Below are 22,049 nucleotides of genomic sequence, written 5' to 3'. Positions count from 1 at the left end.
GCTCATTCCCAGCCTGAACCCTGTCCAAGGATCAGGCCAAGTTGGAAGCAGTGGTGTCACCAGGTAAGGTGAAAAACAGGAGTTAACATTGGACACTGATTATGACATCACCTCACTGACCTAAAAGGTTCCTCTAGTAAGAGAGTGTATAGAGACAAGCTAAAAATTACAAACCAGTGCAAGACTCATGAATAGAAACTCCATTTTATATTGGCTCCTTAACACTGAGACCAGGGCCCTGAGTGCACCAATAGGTCTGAACTGCCCTGGCCAGCCACACCTGGGATCTCCACCCTACAGCCCCTGCCTATCAGGCTGGGAGCTTCTCTTCAGCCTGATTCTTCTCTTCAGTCTCAGGATGGACTCCAGATCTGGTTTTGCACCTTCTCTTGTCTGTGACTGTCATCAGGCCCTCTTACCACCATCCTGGCTCAGCCCATTCATTTGGAATTCTGCAGGATTGGAAGCCTTGGCTGTTGAAGGCAATGCCTCTGCTGAGGTCATTCTTGGCTCATAATCTTGCTGTTCCCTGGCAGCTTGCATTGCACAGACAACACTTGTGCAAAAATCTCTGATGTTATCATGCTCTAATGTGCTTGTGTTACAGGTGAATCCATGCTACCTGTTACTGCTAGGCCCTGATATAACCAACAAATGGAACTGCTGCGAGGACTGATGAGGACACTGACCAGGTGAGGTATTGTGATGCCAGCAGTGATTGGGCTGCCTTTTTACACACCACACTGCCTGTTACAACAAACTTGCTGCTCATGGACATGCATTTACACACCACTTCTCTTCATATCATTACTCCTTAAAGAAACTCAAGCAGGGGAACCACATCATCAAGACTGTGCCTGATGTTGCCAATCATGGGTTTCTAATGCTGGGACAATTCCAGCAGGCTCCAAACAAAGGAGTATCACACTGGTGTCCTCTCTTTTCTTGGACATACTCCTCTGTGTAAGAAATGGATTGACCTAAGTGATACAAGGTATGAATGGGATGTAGAAGTTTACTACATCTATTTAAAAAAACCCAACAAACTAAACAAAGAACCCCAGCAGGGTATTTCTGGTCTTCTTGGCACTTACTGAGCAATCATGAACCAAATCTTTTGACTCAGGTTAATAAGGCTTAGTAAAAATTATTAATGTTTATTATTAAAATTATAATAAAACTAAAAATACCTACTTAGGTTAGTAGAATTTATCTGCTTACTAAACATCTCTGAGATGTTATTAATGAACAGCCTTGATTCTTTTGCATTTCTCTCAATAAGTCAGTTAACATTATTATTGTCCAGCTTTTGTGTTAAAGTTAGCCTGGTCAGCTGCTGTACATTTGTTATTTCAGAATGTCTCCTAAGTCCTGCCCTCTTCTTAAGATCTGCCCTTTTCTTGATTCCTGACAAATGTGTATGTGAACCAAGAGGTACAAAGATAGAAGTGACCATTTAGCAGTGAGATCAGCCCAAGGATTTCTACTGTAATTTGCAAAGTATGTCTCTGTGCTCCCATGAAAAATACATCAATAGAAATATTACCTTAGCTGCAAAAATATACAAGATTACTTATAAACAAGAAAATACTGAAGTATAGAATAGCATGTTCAAACCAGTGTTTGTAAATTCACAGGCCCTTTTTTACTTAAATCGATATTAAAAGAGGAGTCAAGAGCTTGGAGATGCCTTGCTCAGTTCCCCTTTGCACCTGAGATTGCTGAAATATTCTGAAATATGTGTATCTTGGGTTCTGCTCCTTAGTAGTATAATAAAGCCTATATATCAGGAAGGACTATGCCTGCTTCTTTTCATAATCATCAGGGTTTTTTTTAACATATATAAACCTTCTTGTCTCTGTTCCCTTTAACCTGTAAAAATGGTTTTGTTTTGTGGATAGGCAGAATGAATAACAACGCTGATTTTAAGAGCATCAGTTCAAGTCAGGAGTCCATTATGGGTGACCTTCAGAGACTTCTCAGCCAAGGAGAGTATCCGCCTTTTACCTTTGCTCCCATCTTCGAGAGCAAGTTTGTTGAGGTAAGGAGTCACTCAAATGAAATTATTTAGCATGCTCAAGATAAAATTACTTGCAATGCTTCCTCTTTTTTTAACTCCCTCGTCTCAACAGGTATTCCTCACTCATTCTCACTCTTCTTATTCTCTGCTTACCACACATGTATGGATATAATGTGTGGTATATATAAGGATATAATTTCCTTTCTTCTACAGACTCATTCTGCTGACACTTTACAAGCAGAACCATAGCAACAGCAATGCTGCAAATTAGAGAAAGAGGACAAAAAATTATGTTTTCACCCTTTCTTCTGAGCCTCAGTGCCTTCCTATAACAACAGCTAGGACCGTTCTACCCTATTTCTGATTCTGTGATATCTCTTGAAAGTTTCTAGCCACCAACATCAGTTCAACCTACCCTAGATAATAGCCAGCCTTCCCCAGAAAATGTCATCCCACAGACAACTTCTAGCATCCCTGTAGGCAATATCTCTGCCCTACCTGTCCCTTACCCTAACAAGTATGGGCCAAAGAACTCTGCAAGACTCTGGTGACACTTCTACACTTCTGCAGTTCTGCATTCACTGTGTGTCTAAAACATCTGAATTCTATTTATGTGATGTATCTAAACTATGTTTTTCATAGGAGTTTGTTATCTCAGTTTGTGATAATTGTAACATCCTTTGGTCTTGCCTTGATTAATTCAATCTTGCATTGTTGATACACACGCAGAATGTTAATTAGCTAAAAGTCTCTGTTTTCAGTGTACTTTATGATTTATCCCTACTTTATTTATCAGACCTCATTTACTATCAAGGCAACAGTTGTCCTAACCAATCAACTCGAGAAAACAGCTCAATCAGTGACTCATTTACATTAAAATGAAAAGGAAAAAAAAGAAAAAAAGGAAAAAAAAAAAAAGCCTTTGATCTTTTTTACATACTGCCTCTCACTCTTGGGAAGAAATTCTACTTGACTTCAAAATTTAATGCAGTGTCCACCCTTGAATTCCTTTTTAAGACACTCTTTTTCTCTGATGCCTACAAGGAACCAAACCCTGACAATGGTACATAACATGTGAGTCAATCATGGTTATAAACTTTTTCTTCCCTCCTCCTGTTTTCTCATTTTTCTCTTCCTGTAATTTCATGTCTTACACATCAATTATCTGGGATATTTTTCCATTCTGTGTTTGTAGAGCACCTAGCATGATCCTGGTTCAGAAGCAGGTCTCATTTATATTACAGTAATGCTGGCAAAAACAAAGAATCATCAGAACAATGTCTCTTCCAGCATATTTACAATAAGAGAAATTCAAGATACTGATATTCAAGAGGTTTCTGACCACAGCAGTCACACACCCAAATATGGGGACTACAGAGTGATTTCCAATCCTCTTTTATCTTTATTAAACTTCTATCTTCTCTTCATTCGTAGACATTCCTGCCTCATTATTCCACATTTTTTCTCTCTCCTCACCAACCCAGTAGATAAGCTCTAGGGCCCCCAGGCCAAAATACCATGAAATGTATTGACAGTTTATTCTCTGAAAGACCATATGTCAAATATCAGTACTGATGGGGTCTTTTTGTGTTCAGGTTAATCAAAGAGGGGAACAAATTTCTGTCCATAACCGAGCCAGCTACGTGACCATTGGCATCTGTGCTGCTAATTCCAGTTCACCGCTGCCCAATGCGATGCTGGTAGCACGTGAGATGTCTGTGTCCTCACAGGAAAGTCTGACAAACTTCTGGAAATTCTCAGAGCAGCCACCCCATGTGGAACATCTAGAACTCACCAGGTCAGTTAGAACTGAGAAGGGTTAGATATTTCTTTGAAGAGTATATAAGACATATGAATGTATTTCCCATTTACATACAGCGTTTTCCTTCTTTCAGGGGTCAGTTTATGACAAGATCTCACTTTTTTCACTGACTCTTTGTCACAGCAGTAGCACAGTAAAGTTAGAAGAATCCCCTAAGCACACACCTTTAGACCCTATTCTGGTCATAATTTCAGGCCATTGCTACCCACATGCCTAGAGATAAGTCCAGGAATACTGAATAAACCTTTTTCTGAATATATCAGAAGCAGGAAGCTGGTAGAAAGATTGAGGGTACAAGACTGTCATGGAATAAGGCAATGGAATAAAGGCATTGTAAAGAAGCCAGTTTCCTTTGCCTCCATTTTGTGCAGTGCTGCCCAGTATGTTTTCTATAGTTACCCAGGGGCACTCATAAGAAGAGTGTTCACATCCACACGGCAGCTTCTTCCTATTTCAGTTTCTCACTTTTAGTCTTATTCTACCTCTAGGTCTCAGAGAAACAGTATCTTCTTTGAGAGGAATCTCCACTTGTGATTATGATGAGTTTCCCCTTTTTTTTTTATAGGTTCCTCCCCTTGGAGTTTGTGGAACTTGGAGTCCACAGCACAGATAATCATCACCTCAGGATAAAATTAGTAAATGGCCGTTCCTATTATCTGGAGCTCTGTGCCCCACCAGACCAGCAAGAACACCTATTCCGCTTGTGGCTGCAGCTCATCTCTCTCCTGAAACCCACAGAAAAAAACAGCAATTCTGAAGTTGATGTAAAATGTGAGGATATTGGCACGTGTCACAAGAAATCTCCCAGTCCAAACAACATACCAGAAAATGTGAGTCAAGTAGATAGCAAGTAGATATGAAAAGTTCAAGCCAACCAATTGGAAAGAATCATTTGTGCCAATATTCTTTGCTATCTCTCAAGTTGAAGTTTTTGTGTGCTTTCAAAGAGCTACAGTTCTGTGTATCAAAATAGCTGGCTTGTTGTAAACTCCCTACAGAATTTCAGGGCAAAGGGAGTGAAGATACTACACACATCATAGACCTGATAATTTTTTGCGAATGAATAAGTAGAATACTACTTATTTTTCAGTATTTAGTTTTCCCTCATTGTTGGGGAGTATGTTCTTAAGTGGTTCTTTTTGACTGAATTCCACAAAAGAACCATAGAAGGAAAGACGTGGCACAGATGAGACCTGTGCAGGGACTGACAACTAATAAGCAAAGAGGGCAAAGGAATTTGATCCATTCAAAAGACAGAAACAGAAAGATATAAAGAAAATGTCTACAATGGACAGACAGACAGCAGGCAGCTGGTCACTGTAGCTGAGAGAGAAACAAGTGAGAGTCACCAAAAATGTTACAGGAAGTCCTAAAGAGAATATCAGACACTGAAATTTCACTAAAGCACAGAAGGGACCTGTTAACTGAGACTCACGCTTAGGAAGGAAGTTGGGTGGTTAATGATGCTGCTCAACATTATCTAAAGCTATTTCCCCTAAGGTCCAAGCAAACATTTTGTCAGCACAGGCAATTGATGGGTCTTTAGCTCCCACTCAAGCCAACCCAGCTCTCAGCCAAGCACATCCATAGGGAGAAAAAAAAAACCCAAAACACAATCACAGGACCAGTGCTCAGTGCTGCAAAGATTTTAGTAGAGACCAATCTCAAAATCTGGACAGGAGAAAGATCAAAAATCTTAGCCTCCAGATAAAACTAAATAGAGGAGAATAACCAGGAGATAAATGAGTCTTGAACACAAATCAGCATCACCTGGAGGTGAAGCCACACACAGCTTTCAGAGCTTAAGCTTTGGGACCTGTTATCCCTTGATGGACTGCACAGTCACCTCTAGCCAAAGCTCTAGGCCAACTAACTGATAATGCAGGAGGAACAGTAGTTTCTCTTCTACATAGATATATTCCATTTCCTGTGAATGATCTTTCTGACACCACTTCCATGAAGAATACTCAGTACATAGGGTTACTTTTCCTGTATAGCAAAATACCACAACTGTCCCGTTGTGCTGATCAGCTCTGTGAAGAGCACTTTTTAGGTCATTTGCTGCTGTATCTGTTAATCTTATTTTTTTTTTCCTTCAAGAGAGATGAACCACAAGATGTGCCTAACCCTGAAAAAGAGGAAAAAGAAGTTACTGAACAAGCCTCCTCCAACAAAGTTTACCTCCCAGTTACAGTGTATGCCACAGAAGAGACTGAAAAGGAAATGGAAGCCTTCCACAGCCCCGTGAAACCAACCAAGGAAGAAAACACCGTGCAGCCAAAGAATATACATCCTCTGGGTACACCAGAGAGCCAAAGCAGAGAAAGGAGCAAAATTAGGTAGGTATGTTTGGAAAGCAAGACTGGTGTTCTTGGTCTCTGCTGCTGACTTTGAAACATATAGTGAGTTCAATATTCAGCTTCAGAAAACATATGACTGCAACACCTTGCCAGGATTACTGTGATTTTCCTAATGTTTTAATGAATTAGGAAACCCAAAAATTTAGGGTGGGGTTTCTGAGTATCCAGACTTTTGTTTCTCAGGTTCTCAGGGGCATTGACAGCTCATTCCCCCTGCCCACCCTCCTACCTCCTGGGTTCACAAAGAAGGGCAATAAAGCAAAAGTTCACTAATGTGCAGGGATGTGTTAGTGGTGTCCTTGAATGCTTAAGGATCTGCATACAGCAGCTTTGATTTAGCCACCCAGTATGAGGAAATAATACAGCATATGGCAAACTCACTGTTTCCTTTCTGCCCCAAATCAGCAACATGTCCTGGCATCAGGAATCTGTCTCTTCTGCATCCCCTTCACTACCAGATCCATCCTGGCCTGTGCAGAAAAGAAGATTTTTTAGTGGTGTGATTGTTTAGTTGTGCAAACTAGTCAAGAAAAAATGAGATGGCAGGAGGAAATGAAAGCTGTCACTTACATGAGCATCTGCATTACAACAAAAACCATGACTTCAACCTAGTAACTTCTGAAGCTACATCTAGGCCCTCAGTGATGTGATCAGATGTGAAATATGCTCAGATGTGTCATATACAAGTGGAATATAATATTCAAATATTGCTTTGTGTTCATGTGCCTGACAGATTTTTTTCCTTAGTTTGTTGGCAATAGCATAATGGTTTTTGTCCTAAACATTTATTTATTTATTTACTTATTCATTTATTTATTTTTTAGGATGAATACAATGAAACAAAAAAGTGGAAAAAAATTACATACTTCAGGTATGATTCAGTTTTTCTGATATTTATTCACTTCCTTATTGCTATTCCTACTTCAACAATAGATGAGAGAAGCTGAAACTTCATGAGCTGGGAGTTCTTTAAAACTAATATTCCTTTGTCTAAATTGCCAATAGATCAGCACTGGTCTGGCCATGTTACTGGATGGTATCCTGTCCTCCTTCCCTGCTGTGATCACACTTCACTTTCCAGGGTTCAGTGACAGGATTCATCTAGCAAGGCCTTCGTGTCTGGCTTGTTTGGCTGATGGCAGCCATTGCACCTTCACTGTAAAACAAGATAAAATACAGGATGGTGGAAAGGGTGAGAAAGCTGCATGCCTAGAAGGCTTCAAGGGTCTAATGTTGGCCCATACCCCTCTTCCAGTGCGCTGTCAGGCTTCCCAAAAACCCATGTCTGAGCAGGGTTTTATGTCCAGATAGAGTGTACGTAGTGCAGTCAAACATGAGGTCTGGATCATGTTTCAAGCAGAACGTGGACACACTGTGGAACATTCTCCACAATGTCATGTTGGGATTAGCATTAGCATCCTTTCTGACATTGTCAGTTTTGGCACAAATCTCTATAGAATATCCAGCTGGAACAAGTAGGCACTGAAGACTGTCTTTATAAACATTCACTGTTCCCCTTGTCTATGTCTCCATTTCTTGACAGTGATTAAAGCACTGTTATCCAAGCCTGCCAAAGAATGAAAAGAACTGGAGGCACTTTGCTCACTGATGCCCCTGCATCAGTGTCTGCATGCAAGTCAATCAATCTCTTGAACAAAAGCTTTCACAGTCTTTCCTCACGGAGTTCTCCATTTTGTTAAGTCATAAAAGTTTGAATGAGCTCTCATTCCAACAGCCTCATTACTTGTGAACACAACGTTACTGTGTGCTCCTCCTCGCAGCTGAGGAGTGGGCTGTATGCAATTCCTTGGTCTAATTCACTTGGTGATCTTAAAAGTGATCCACATGACCTGCAAGGAAAAGTACTTGGCTTTATGATGCACTCTCATTTAGCTCCTTTTCTCAATTTTCCTGTGTGCACACATCTCTCCATCCACTAATACACATCTGTCTGTCAGAAAGCCTTGTGTCAGCTCTCTCTATGTACACTTTGGAACATAAATACTTTTTTAATATCTCACTGTTATATTCTTTTTCAGTCCCTTCCTCTCCTAACAGCCATTCATTTAGAAATGAGGCACTGACAGAGAGCAATGGGCTTTGAAGAGATATAAATTAGTACATACTCAAGAACTTATTTCAGCATTCCATATTAAATGAAGAAAAGTAATGATATAGTATTTAATCAGCAATAACAAATTTGTGCAAAGTACTAGATTAATTATACTCTCATTTCACATTCTTTTCCTGCACATTAGTCAGTGACAAAGGGTGTTAAATACCTAACAAATTTTACTGGACCTTAGTGGTACATTATAGTGTTTCTCGTTATTTTATTGGGAAAACTGTAATAATAGTGAAATAGTGAAGCAAGCAGAACAGAAATGCTTCATATATTTTCCTGTTGCACACACACAGCCATAATGTCAATCAGAAAAAAAAATGGTTTTGACAAATCCAGCATTTGTTGCATGGAGAGAAGGGGACACAGGGACCTACCTATTTGTTTAAGTTAATTTCCTGCTAAGTTATTTTATTACTTTCTATTCTATATAAACTACTACTTTTAGATATTAATTTTGTAGTAACATATTTGCAGCTTTTTCTATAGGGAAGAAAATATAGCTGGTTGTATTTCCTACTGTTTTCTTTCTGTTTCCATCTTTCTTTCTTGCTCTGTGTCTAACTGTTCTTATTCCAAATAGCTCACAGCTTTGCAGTTTTCCCCTCTGTTCAGCTTTCCTGATCCTTTTCTCTAACTCTAGATTATTATTTCATTTTCCACATTCTTTAAACTCTATTTTGTGTCTCTTTCTCTTTTTAAAATATACCTTCCTCCAAAGATATATTCCTCCTGCTGTGCACATGTGTCTCCCATCTTTTCTTTAATTTTCTGATCATGCTTCTCCCACTCTGCATTCTACTGTCAATTCCCAAATTTCCCATATTAAGGCAAAAGGCAGCCTCTGTTCTTCCTGGGCTTTCTTAGACCTGCAGACTCTGTTGTCCTCTCAACGTGCTGATCAGCTTTCAGTAGAGAATGGAAATTATCTTCACATACTTCCAGGCAGCTCAGTATGACAATGTCATGTCAACTGGTACCAGCCATGCACACACTTGTCACACCTCTCAGGTGTTCTGCAAGGACTTAAGATGATTTCTGCTGTGAGGTGAGTAGGTGAGACAGCTTGCAGGAGTGATTGAAGGAGAACAGCAGCATGGGAGAGACTGGGAAAAGGCCAGTGTGGAACACAGCACAAATTCTAGTGGACTCTCCACAGAGGCAAATTAATTACTTCTGGTCAATCATTTTTCCTGTGTGGTTCTTGGTGTACATTTATCTTGCCTGTCCTTTCCTCTCGTGTTATTCCTTGTGCTTCTTCTCTTTCATTCTCTACTTTCCTGCCCTGTTTTTCTCATGCTCATCATGTCTCTTTTCAGGGAATCAGAGTGGCAGTAAACCAAGCCGGCTACTTCATGCAGTATCCCATGCATTTAGTAAGAAGGAATAAAAACCCCCAAGTCATCCTTGACACCAGATGAACTTGGAACAAGGAAAACATGCAAATATGAACACATGGAAGAAAAAATTCCCCTGCAGACTTCAATTCCATTCATAACCTTGTACTACTGTACAATTACCTGTTGCGGAAATACTAATTCTGTATTTCTCTGTATTAGTTCTCAACTAGCAATAGCAAATAAATTCTCATTCTTGGCAGTGGAATCTACATCTTTCAGTGACTGAGGCAATTTTAAAGTTGTTTTATTATTTAATTATTTTTTTTTACAAAGTTTTCAGCAGAAGGGAAAGTAATGGATGCCTGAATTCATTTTATCATGATAATACCTGGCTATGGCTTATACTTCTGAATGGGGTCAGGAAAGTTTCTCATGCCAGCAACTTTAAAAACATTGCAGGGGAACAAGTGATAAAAGCAATACCATGTACTGGGCACTAAATGATAGTAAAATGGTTTTATTTCTGCCAGTGAGATGAATGTGAGTGAATCACTTTCCCTTACTGCTTCTCAGCCTCTTCATTTGTAGGATGAGAAGAACCAGAACTCTCTTGAAAATCACCATGAAATGTACTGATGCAATCCATTAGCTTTGCTATTACTGTTTTTATTGTTATTTAGACACTATAAACATTTCTAGCCTATTAGAATACATAGCAGCATTTTTGTCAGAGTATGCTTGCTAAACTGTGGAACATTTAGCATTAAGAAAAGTAGATATTATCTAATGCTCTTGCTACCTGTCATTGGGACATTGTGCAATATTTTACTGAAATTTTGAAGTGTAATTTCTGTGCAAGTATAGCTAAGCATGGAAGATAGAAGACTCAGAAGGCCTTCCTCCAAATGAGCACAGAGGACATATGTAATTCACAGCTTCCAAGGAAACAAATGCCAATCTAATGTTCCTTGAGAATATTAATTAACTGAATACTCTTTCATGGAAGCCTATGTGTAATTACATTCCACTCTAGGATGCCGTAAGAAACAAGTGGTAGAAAATTCAAATTATAGATATCACCCAGAACACGAATATGAGGGAAACACCTTCCTACACAACTGGTAATTCTGTTATTTTCCATGGTGAAAAAAATATTTCTAGATTCCGTTTACCAAAAGAGCAAAATAACAATTACTGACAAGGAAGAAACTTTTAAGCAGTCTCTAGGAAAATGGTTGTACAGCATATTTTCTGCTCAAGGGACAGTAAGTACTTGAATGATAACCAATTTATGAAGTGCTGTCATCCACTACATGGACAAATGTACAATACTGCAAGAATAAGGGTCAGTATCAGTATCTTCACAATAATCTACAGCCTGACTGCAGACACAGTGACTTTGCATAAAACACACTAGAAGTGAAAAAAGATTAAATTCAAATCGCAGAATGCTAGAAAATTGATTATACCTACTTTGAACATTCTTAAATAGAGTATATTTCTGATGGCCTTCAAAAGCCATCAGAAACCTTCATTTTGCATATGCAGATTTCATAAAATATATGCTGCAAATATAGGAAGCATGGAAAGGAATATAATAAATTGAAGACATAACTAGGAATACCTCCCTATTAGCTAAATACCATGTCTGGAGAAGGATTGCACACTATGTACAGTGACAAAATAAAATTCAGCATTCCAGTGCATAAGACCACTGCAGATAACCTAATCCTAAGGAAAATTTAAAAACCATAAAAACAAATGGATCAGGTGTCCAAGCACATTTTGAGAAGAGCAAAAATTTCAGATGAGAAGCAGCATACATGAGTTACACTCTCTTGAATTCACAGAGCTGAACTCTTGGTAAGTGTATTTGCTCCAATTACATGCATTTGTCAGAACAGAAGACAGACTGATGAGCCAGACTGTAAGAATTAACAAAATATAGACATGAAAACTTATTTTGTGATATGGTTAATGGGACAAAGATGCCCGCTGAAGCTCATCACAGTTGTTCTGAAGTCATCAATGTGACAGTGTGACACAACTAATTACAGCTCCTGAGCACTGTTTCTTTTCACTGACTGAACAGGTACAGCCCTTTGTCTTAGAAAGAAATTCACTGCACTGCCAAAACACTCCCAGTGCCCTGACCTGTGCCCACATTGCCAGGCCTTAAAGGACAGGGTGTAACAAAAGATAGCTGCACCATGCAAATGGAGCCACTATTCAGCCTCAGTTTACTGGAATCCAGTCTAAATCTCTCTCAGTAAATGCTGCAAAGAATAAGAATTCAGAGTATTGTGTTTCCCAGAATACAACACTGGGAAGAAGGCGGAATTGCCTGCATTGCAAATGCAGTCAAAAAATACCTTTTAATTGCTGTGCCTGGAGCAAAGAAAAATAACTCAGCATGGATGCTTGCTGGGTTACATACCAAAGCAGTCTTACACTGAGCTGATTCAGCAGACTGGTATGCAGCGTTGGCTCAGTGAGCCAATACAGGCTATCAGCTCATCTGAAAGAAGAATTACTGCTGAGAGATGGCAGTCACTGAAAATCCTGCAAGCAGTAAAGCTAACAAGTATGCTTCACTACACTTTCTAGGAAATACTGTAAATTAAGAAAGACTGCAAAATAGAGCAGTATTCATGCAATACATTCCATAACAGCTCTTGCAACTTTCTGCCTTGCAGATTCCTAAGAATGGTATGGAATTGGCACTGCAGCTTGTGGAATAAGCTGAGGATACTGAAGACCATCTACAGAGCACGACATGGCTAAGGTGAAATTATTACTCTGTTAGTATTGAAACAATTTTTTTTTCCTTAGAAATGCTTGCGTAGCTGCTATTGCTTTCTTAGGAAATGTGCTCAAGTATACTAGCTGTGCTTATGGCAACATATGACAAGTGTATTTTGGTGCTGTCCTTTATAATTGGTTTTCACAAATCAATCAGCTATGCCTCAACTGCTCAAGACGCAGTAATGAAATTTTATGTCTGTAAGGAAGACATTATGTTGGGACCAGCACTAACTTCTACAAAGGGACTGGATGCAACACCTGAATTTCTTCTGTGCCACAACACTCCAGATTTATGCATATGATGAAATGACATGTGAAGCATTTTTCTGAGCATTTTTTTTCCTAAAAAAAAAACCCCAACAACAAAACAAACATTGGTCTATTTTAGTTTCAGAATATTTCCAATAAAATTATGCTGTTATGGATTCAAATAAAACAGATTTTAAGCACTGATTTACTTGCTGGGAAATAACAGACATGTTGGCTGTCAGTTAATTGCCCCAGCTCTGTGAATTATCTCATAGGCTTTTATTTCTTTACAAGTAAATAAATACAAGTTAATTTGTGTACTTTTATGAGCATCAGAAAAGAAGCTACACAAAGTAAACAGAGTAGAAATGAAGTGTGACTTTTGCTGTCTCCTTACAGATTAAAACAAAGTAATCAAAATAGCAGGTAAACAAGAAGCACCAAACAGATATAACGAGCCAGATAAGGTAATCACTAATTTGAGTATAACTTATTTGGGGGAGAGAAAAAAGGAGCAATTAGGAGAAATTTTTCTGGACTGAAAGTAGTGCCCCAAACTGTTATGTTAACAACCTTACTTCCAGTTTTATTCTGGGGCACCTGTCTTCTGGGAATGTTTCTTATTTCTGAGCTTAAGACCCCTCATGAAGAGATGAGTAGTACTCCCAGACTTGAGGCTTCCTGAGATTAATCTTTTTCTACAGCTGAACATCTGTTGGGTTTATGACCTTATTTGTAAATACTGTGACCTTACTTGGAGTTCTGCAGTTTCAGATCTGAAGGATTAAAGAGTGGCAGAGGACACTATAAGCCAGAGAGGAAGATGCTTCAGCAACTCAGATGAGTATGAATGCACAAGTGTAGTTATTGGATTGGAAATAAGTAACAGGAAAAGTTCTAGATGTTATCAAGGAGAAGAATCTGTGACCATATTCCAGTCCTTGTTGTTTGTTGTCCAAGTTCAGTGAAGGCTGAAATTAAATTGGATTCCTTTATTAATTTCAAAATTCATGGTTCTTGTTGCTGAGTTGTGGAGACCAAAAGAAATGTTTTTGTTCTTGCTTAATGCACAGTTTAGCTTCTGGACTTCTGAACTTTGCATTCTTCTTTGAATCCCTAGATATGGAACACAGCTAGCCCTACAGGTAGACTAGTGCTACTGTTGCATTTTTTCAGATGTCTGGGGCATGTGTCCTACTTAGGGTTAAAACAATGACCGGATTTGTACTCAAAAGACATCAGGTTGCTATAAATCAGACTGGAAATACCACTGTGAGATAGTGTCAATTTCCCTGCAACACAGGGAGAATATACAGGCAAAGTCTAAGAAGAAGGAGCTCGCTTTCATTCATATTGTTAGAGGTGACATTTAAATGTGATTATTTAAGATATAAACTATCAGTATCTAAAAGCCAGGAAAAAAATACCTGTGAAATTGTCAGAGACAGGAGAGGAGTCTATTTACATAGATGCCAGACATGAAAGGCAGAGAGATAAAAAGGAGAAGAGAAAAACAATTTCTCAAAATCTTGCAAGAATAACAGATCAAGAAGGAAAGGGCAATCAAGATAATAAAACATCCGCCCTGCTTCCCTGCTGCCCTGCTTCTCCCCCACTGAAAGAAAAGCCAAAATCACAAACCAACAACAACAACAAAAAAAACTAAACCAAAAACCCCAAACCTGCAAAAAGGTAAAGAAAGAGGAAGGAATACAGACTGGCAGGCAAGAATTCTTCAGGGATTGCATAGAAAAATATTTTGGCAAATAAAGAGATGTGACACAAGCTTGGAAGGAATCCAAGATGAAGTTGGAAGAGAAAGTACATCTGCTGTAGAATTGATGTTCAGTGAGTTTAGAGATAAAGAGTTTAGAGCTAAAGGGGAGAAGAGTAAGGGAGTGGACAGATGGGGATTAGTCCTCCTCCAGCCTTCACTGACAAACACTGTGCATAAAAAGAGCATTCCTTTTTTGCATCAGTCTGTAAAACCACTCCTGGACTGTAAAGCACAAATTCAGTTACACATTGACATAAAAAGGAATTTTTATCTATTCCATCCGTTATTTTTCATTCCCCCTGCAGAGGGCAATGGTTCCAAAGAAAACATTCAGTCCCATGTTAGGCTGATGCCTCAGCTTGAATTAGATTTTTTTTTTCTCTTTTCCATTGATTACAATCAGCCAGATTTATATTGATCGACAGTTACATCAGCACCTTGCTGGGAAGCAGTGACAGTGATTTATGTCAAATTCAATTCATAAAAGATGAACATTTTCTCTGCTAGAAAACATTTCTTTGGGGAATAAAGAAGGTTTAAAAGAAGGTTTTTCAATAATAAATTAAGTTGCCACAATCCATCAGTTCTGTAGCTGCAAGCATGTTTTAATGTTCCTATAACCACTAATACGAAAATCATAGAAAAATCAGCTCTAAAATAAAAATGTTCTAAAATCCAAGATCACAAAAGATATTGCTTAGATATCAGCTTTTCAGCCCCTTTCTGTTTGAAGATAATATTTGAAAACTTTGAAGAAGAAATGGAAGAGCCTGGTTTACAGTACTTAAGTAATTTTCTGATTTCCTTTAAGAGCTTTCTTAGTAGATTCTCATATGAAAGATTAGTCAGCTAAAACAAGACAAAGGAAGACTACAAGTTTTGATCTTCCCAATCTTACCATAGTCCTTCCTCCCTGTCCCATCTGCCTTCTTTCTTTGCATCAATTCTTTTTAATTTGCATATTTTGTCAGATTCAAGACAAAATGTCAATTTTTCTTACAGCGATTCCTGTGTTCACATCATACCAACATAGAGTACCCAAGGAGGTAAAATGAACCATCACATCTGTCCACTGAAATTGCTAGAACAATTATTTAAAGAAGAAAGGTTACCTGGGTTTTTACAAATAATGATGCTGATCCTGTGCTGTATTGTGAAACATTTTCAGGTATAACAACTTCTGGGCCTGACAGAACATTTTAATCTGTTGGAAAGAATGAGACAAGCATACCTCATTCAAGCATCTTATGAATGGATTTGCCAGCTGGGCAAGGCTAATATTAGGTTTCATGAAAGCTAGAGGGAGGAGATTGGTTACCAAAGGAACAAACAGACCTTTAAGCAGATATATTCAAGAGATAACCCAAGTTCAGTCTTAACCTGGTGTGGTAACCCCTTCTGGCAAAAGATTAAAACTTCAGCTACAGATATAAGAAAGCAAAGGAGGGAAACAGAAACTCCAGAACTCGTGTTAAACTTTCTCTGCTTGAACAACAAATTGCACAACATGTTGAAGAAAATTCCCTTATCCTGGTTTAAAAACTGGTTGCCTGGCACTATGCAGACTGGAAGCAATGAGATTTTGTGAGAGGAATGAGAAATGCTGTCTGTTGATGGGAACCATAACCAGAACTTATGTGGTATTTTTGCCTGCTTATCCCAGCCGGGGATGTAGTGATCAGTTGGGTTGGTTCATCCCAGCCTTGGACAGTGATCAGTTTCAACAAGGATAACAACAGTGAACACCCAACTCATGAACATACCTACTTTTTGCAGCCCTTATATCTTCTATGAAAGAATCATATTTTGAAAAAAACCCTTTCTCGGGTCCTTTACCAAAGCAGGTTTTTTACCATATTCATATGAAGAACCTCCCTTGGTGCTGCTCAGCCATGGATCACCAGTGTCAAGTTCTCTGTGCATCTTTGTTTCCCAAGTAAGCATCCCAGAGGGTTAGAGTCATAGTGTGAAAAGGCAAAATGCTTTCAGAGTTTCCTCTGCAGGTATCTGGGCAGGGCACTGTCAGTGTCAGGCCAGCTGACTGTTTCACAGGTAAGAAAACTATGGGATGTGGTTTTGGGATTTATGAAATCAGAGTGTATGCCTGTCTTCAGAACTCACCCAAAGGAAAAGTGCTATCGGGTGAAATCATAGGAAGTTTAAAGTCCATATCTGGATTTCACAATGGAGAATGACACATAGTTAAAAGATATAGATTTATACCTGGTTAAACTGAAGCAAGAAGAGATGGACTAAAGCAGGTGTCTGGGACTGGGGTTTGGGGTTTGTTTTTTTTAGGGGGGGGATTTTTGTGTGTGTGTGTCTTCTTATCTGAAGCATTTCTTTTAATGCCTCAGGCAACAATCTTGGCAGACTAACCCGAAAAAACCAGAGGTGGGAATGCAGCTTTCAGCTGAAACGAAAACTGCAGCGCTGAAGACACGTTTCCTTGGTCCTGTAAAACACAGCCATGGCTACAACCAACCTGCTAGAACTTTTAATGTCCCGTTTCCTTCCTTCTTCCAGACACAGTCTCTCTGTGCCCCGGCCTTCCTCCACTCTCCCAAAGGCAGACTCTCAGATGAGATTAAACATTTTTTGCCCCACAACAGCCTGGCTGAGGCCTTCAAGGGCTGAGTTGCAGCTTCAGCGGCAGTACAAGGAGAACGGGGGGATATGAGGAGGGTGGAATAGAAAGGTGCTGCAAGTGGCTTGGAACACCCAGGGCAGAGGCCAAGCACAGCAGGCAGCAGAAGAGTAGACAGGAGGAGGCAGCACAAAACGGGAGGAGAAAGAAGCGGGAAAGGAGAAAGATCAGGCGGCAGAGTCCGGGGCAGGAGAGGCAGCTCTGCTGAGGGCAGACCTCCTGCGGACGTGCCTCCCCGCGGTGGCGACAGAGCTGTGGCGGTGAGCTGAGACATGACCTCCAGGGGATGGAGAGGTGGAAGAGCTCCCAAGCCTCCTGTGTCCTCCCCAACGCCCGCTGAGGGCGGCCTCGCCGCCCGCCCGCCCCGTAGAGCCCCGACCGCTCCGCACAGGGAGCGCGTTCCCAGCCTGCCCGCCACCCTCCAGGCGCGCTCCCGGCGGCTGAGGAGAGTGGGGAGCTCCCGCCTGCGCCTGCGCCGTGGGGCGAGGCGGGGCCTGGCGGGCGGCACCGGCGGCGGGCGAGGGGGCAGGGCTGGGCCGGGCCGGGGTTGGCGGCGGCTGCGCAGCTCTGCGGGGGTTGTGTCCGGGTGGCTCCGCGGTCTCAGCGGAGAGAGGCGGCGGGGTGCGGGAGTCCGTGACTTCCAGCCGGCGACTGGGCCGCAGCGTGTCAGCGGCGACGAGGGAAGGACGGTGAGGACGGTCCCTGTTCCCGCGCCCGGTGAGCAAGCAACAGGTCCCGCCGCGAAGCAGCCCGCCCCGGCTCGCCGGGCAGCCTCCCCCGCGGCCACGGCGCCCGCACAGGCCTGGGGGTCCGGCCGGGTCGGGGCCGAGCTGGGCGGTGGGACCGAGCGAGGCTCGACGGCTCTCAGGCAGCCGCGTCGGTCCCCGCGCCCCGACGGGCGACGTCCCGGGCTGTGCTCCGCCGGAGATCCCGGCCGGGGAGGCGGCCCTGGCTGCTGCAGCTACAGGTGCCTGTGCCGCGGGGCGCGGCTGCCTGGGGCGGGGGGACGGGGGCGCCCGGGCGGCCTCCTGGGGGCTGCGGTGCGGCTCCCTGCCCGCGGGGCGCCTCCAGGGCAGCGGTGCGGGGTTAGGCCCCGGAGCTGTAAGGAGACCCTCCCGTGCTTAGCTGTGCTCCTTCTCTGCGAGATGATAGGGATGTGAGGGGTTGTGTTCCAAGGAGGGGAGAAACGGATTCCCACTTCTGCCTTTCTGATCGTCTGGCAGCCCTTTGCCAGAGGTCACTGAGGACTGTTCACGAAGCTTTGCAGGGCTAAGTTAAAGCAGGTTGAATGTGAGCGGCTTCCAGTGCGCTTAGTAGTCAGCAATAGTTACCCTGCTCTAGGTGATGCTGCTCGGGCAGGGGGGTTGGACTCGATGGTCTTCCGAGGTTCTCTCCAGCCCGTAACATTCTCTGGTTCTAACATTCTGTGTAACTCGCATACTGCCTCGGAACGACTTGGGAGTGTTGAGAAACCCTGTGCTGCTGGTGGTGGTTTTGCGGTGGTGGTGATGATTCCCCTTCTGAGGGATCCCAGCTGTGCCGAGGTAGAGACTGCGAGCAAGCAACAAAGCACACTGCGAGCTTCCTGACACAGGCTGCACAAGGCAATGAAATGAACTTGTATGTGATCTTTTTGAAAATCCTGGATATTTGAAAAAGAAATTCTGTGGAAAATAATAATAATAATTGTCGTAGATGTCTGAAACAGAGCAGGTTCCTGTAAAAGAGCTTTACAAGGAATATTAAAAGGGTACATGTCAGCCACTGCTGCTTGGGTTTTGTTGTGTTTTTTGTTCTTCTGTTTTGTTTTTTTTTAGAAGGTAACAATGGAATGATTTGGACATAAACTGGATGCATAGGTAATTTACTAGAATGAAATCCTTGCAATCTATGTAAGTGGTGAGATACTGATGACTGCAATTAATCTTCTAAAAAGGGACTTGTATTGGTCTTTTTCTAAGTCACTGTTGCTATGGTGCACAACCTAATATGCCTTAGGAGGGACCTGTCTGTCTTTCTGGAGGATTGAGGTGTTTTTCCTCAGTTTGTCAAAAATAGAATGTCTTTGAGTTGTCTTTCACCTGCAAACTTTTGGTTTTAATCTGTCCTAGAATTTTCACAAACAGTACTTGGTTTTGTCTTGTAATCAAACTTTGACCTTTTGCTACAAATCTAAGTGTCCAACAGTTAGTCTGGCTTGCTTATACACATATGAACTTTTTCCAACATTCTGTGGTAAAAAAATCATTATTTTGTATGTTAAAAGCCCAGCTAATGGTTGGTTAGCATTGTTGATGGTTTAGCAATGCGTAAAATATTTATAACACAGCCCTTTGTGAAACTGTGTGGTAGAATGTTAAATTTCATTTACATAACTGTTAATACAGAGTTAAGTGTTAATATATGATCACTTAACTCTTTTCCAAGTAGTTCTTTCAGGTTTGACATTCTTGCAGTCTGTGTCATGTTATCTTGCATTGTGTATCACAGTAGATGGTAATTTTTGCTATATATAATTAGGTGATGTTAAGGATAGTGGTTATATTTAGATTTTATTAATTTTCCTTTAAAAAGATTTGAACTTAATGAGAACTGTAAATAAAAATGTGTTCATTAGACTGATTTAATTGCCTGATGAATCTTCAGGAGTCACTCAGGCCCGGTAAGGGATGTTGGGCATCTTGCATTGCCACAGAGATAGGTGATGTGAAAGGTTACATGTGCTATGTGAGGTTAGCATTCATACTGAGGGTTAGGGACACAGAAAGTTTAACACAGCCTGAAGTTCATATGAGCCTATATATATTTTTTCCCCATGTAAATAATTGTATTTTCATAACACTTCCATTTGCTGCTTTCTAATTAAAATCTCGTGCTATAGTTTGAAGTTGCAGGCTTTAAAAAAACCCTTTACTTTACTTTTAAATGCAAATTCTGTTATGATGTCTCCTCAAAGGCTGAATCTTAACATCAAATGCTACCACTTGTAATTACCTGTATCAGCTACTGATTTTTTTTCCAGTTTCCACTTTTGATTAAGTGCATTCCTGTTAGTGTTAAGCTTTTACAACAGAGAGGGATAAGATTCAAACAGCCTCCTTGTTCTCAGATAATAATTTTAATATTTGTATTCATATGTCATGTTTAAAATTCTTAAAAGTTCTAGGAAGTGTTTTGTTTTTTGGAAGTTATTTCTTAGTGTGACAGGCAGTGTTGTAGAAAGGCTTCATATTACAGTATTTGGAACACTAGAGTAATTATTGCTTTGGTCATTCATCAGAAAACCTCGAGAATATTTGTAAATATTAATGAAATACAGCTGTATTGTTTTCCTGTTATTAATGGGCGAGGAGAGGCATTTTTATATTTGATAAGGTTTGCTGGTATCTCTGTGATAGAAAACTAATTTGGTGAGAACAGTTTATACTGTGGTTTAAAATCAAGTATTCTGGCAAAAATGATTTTCCTAGTGTAATTGTCTACTTTGGAGCTCTTTTTCAATACAGCAACTGACAAATGTTCTCATTCTCCTTTCTATATTCCTCATAAGCTATATGACAAAATATTTTAAATACAGTTCAGATTAAAGTATGAAGCAGAACTCTAAACAAAAAGAGGAAATTATGGCTACATAACTAGTTTATATACCAGGCTATTTCCATGTAACTGTTGTTTGGTTGTTTCATTTGTTTTAACCTGAGGTGAGAAACTGTGCATGTCTATTGGCAGACTTGTTTTATACTGCAAGTGTGTCTGATTGCATACTTAAGAGTAGCTGTGTGGGAAGAAAAAAAAAGCTGTATCTCTCAAAACTTTTATCAGTTAAATTAGAAGGGAAACAGAGATGCCATTAGTAAGGCACAGTTGTACAAGGAATGCTTCTCTGAAGCAGGAAACACAGTAAGGCCTGATCTTGAACATTTCTTGTTTGGGGAAAAAAAAAAAAAAGTGATGCTACATTTCTGTAAATGCAGGTAAACTGTTTGAGTAGCTGCTCAGTATGGTGGGATTTGCATTCTCTCCCCTTCTGGGGGGGGACACTTGAAAACCAAATCTGTCAGTTGCCAAAAGGAATGCTTTCTGCCAGGCCACTGGGTCTTTGGGTGTGATTCCAGACACCAGTCAGTTTCATTCTCGAGGAGAAATACTCACTTGGGAAGAGGGTGAGTGGGGTATGTAGCCCAGAGGCTATCTCTCAAGAAGTATGATCAAGTACAAATCAATGATTCAAAGCCAGGTCTTGTTTTGACTGAAGGAGTGATGAAAGAGTAGATACAAGGGATATTTTCTTTTTCTTTTGTTTCTTTCCTAGCATGGTGTTAGATTTTGGAGACTTAAATCTCTGATCTTTTTGTTTACTCTTGGCTGACTTTGCCAATTCCTACTAATGTTGAGTGTTAGGTATCTTAACAGCATCTGTAACATGCCCTTTTCATTGTAGAGTGGAGCTTAGTTGCTTAACTGTGGGTTGTGGAGTCTAGTAGGAGGCATGGCATTTAGATTATCTTGTGGATCTAGTTCTGTTTTCTTACAAGATGCCAAATAATTAGATACAAAAATGTAATTGTTTCAACATAACTGTAATTATCTGTTACATAAAGATCACCTCAGTGCTTTGTTTGCTTAACTGATTTGCCTATGATGTATCTGTTCTGGTTGACCATAATTGTCTTCCACAGAAAAATGACAAGTAGAAATAGTTAAGGTGATTCTGTGACATTTATAATACTTGGTTTTGCCTTTAGTCTCTAATTTTTTTAATTTCTTCACTAGTATTAGGGGAAAGGATTGACAGATGATAAATGTGACAATACAGCTCATGGTTGTTATTCATAAACTTTGGTAGCTGAATTCCCTATATTTTATCAGCACAGAAAATAAAATCCTTACTGCCTGTAAAGTTCTAG

The 22,049-nt window shown here is 40.5% G+C and overlaps 1 protein-coding gene across 2 annotated transcripts in view; it reads left to right on the top strand.

Annotated features, from left to right (window-relative positions):
• The first annotated feature begins 17,659 nt into the window (after window positions 1-17,659).
• Window positions 17,660-22,049, top strand: part of MPP5 (membrane palmitoylated protein 5) — a 57,143-nt gene continuing 52,753 nt past the window's right edge. The window contains exon 1 of one of the 2 annotated variants that reach the window (XM_030452466.1): window positions 17,660-17,859. The gene's annotated coding sequence lies outside the window, so the exon portion shown is untranslated. The remainder of the gene's footprint in view (window positions 17,860-22,049) is intronic. The other variant, XM_030452467.1, reaches the window with a different exon arrangement.

This window comes from Calypte anna, chromosome 5A (genome assembly GCF_003957555.1).
Source record: "Calypte anna isolate BGI_N300 chromosome 5A, bCalAnn1_v1.p, whole genome shotgun sequence".
In the NCBI taxonomy this organism is placed as follows: domain Eukaryota; kingdom Metazoa; phylum Chordata; class Aves; order Apodiformes; family Trochilidae; genus Calypte; species Calypte anna.
The sequence above is the reverse complement of the archived record's forward strand: the minus strand, read 5'-3'. Positions and strand labels throughout refer to the sequence as shown.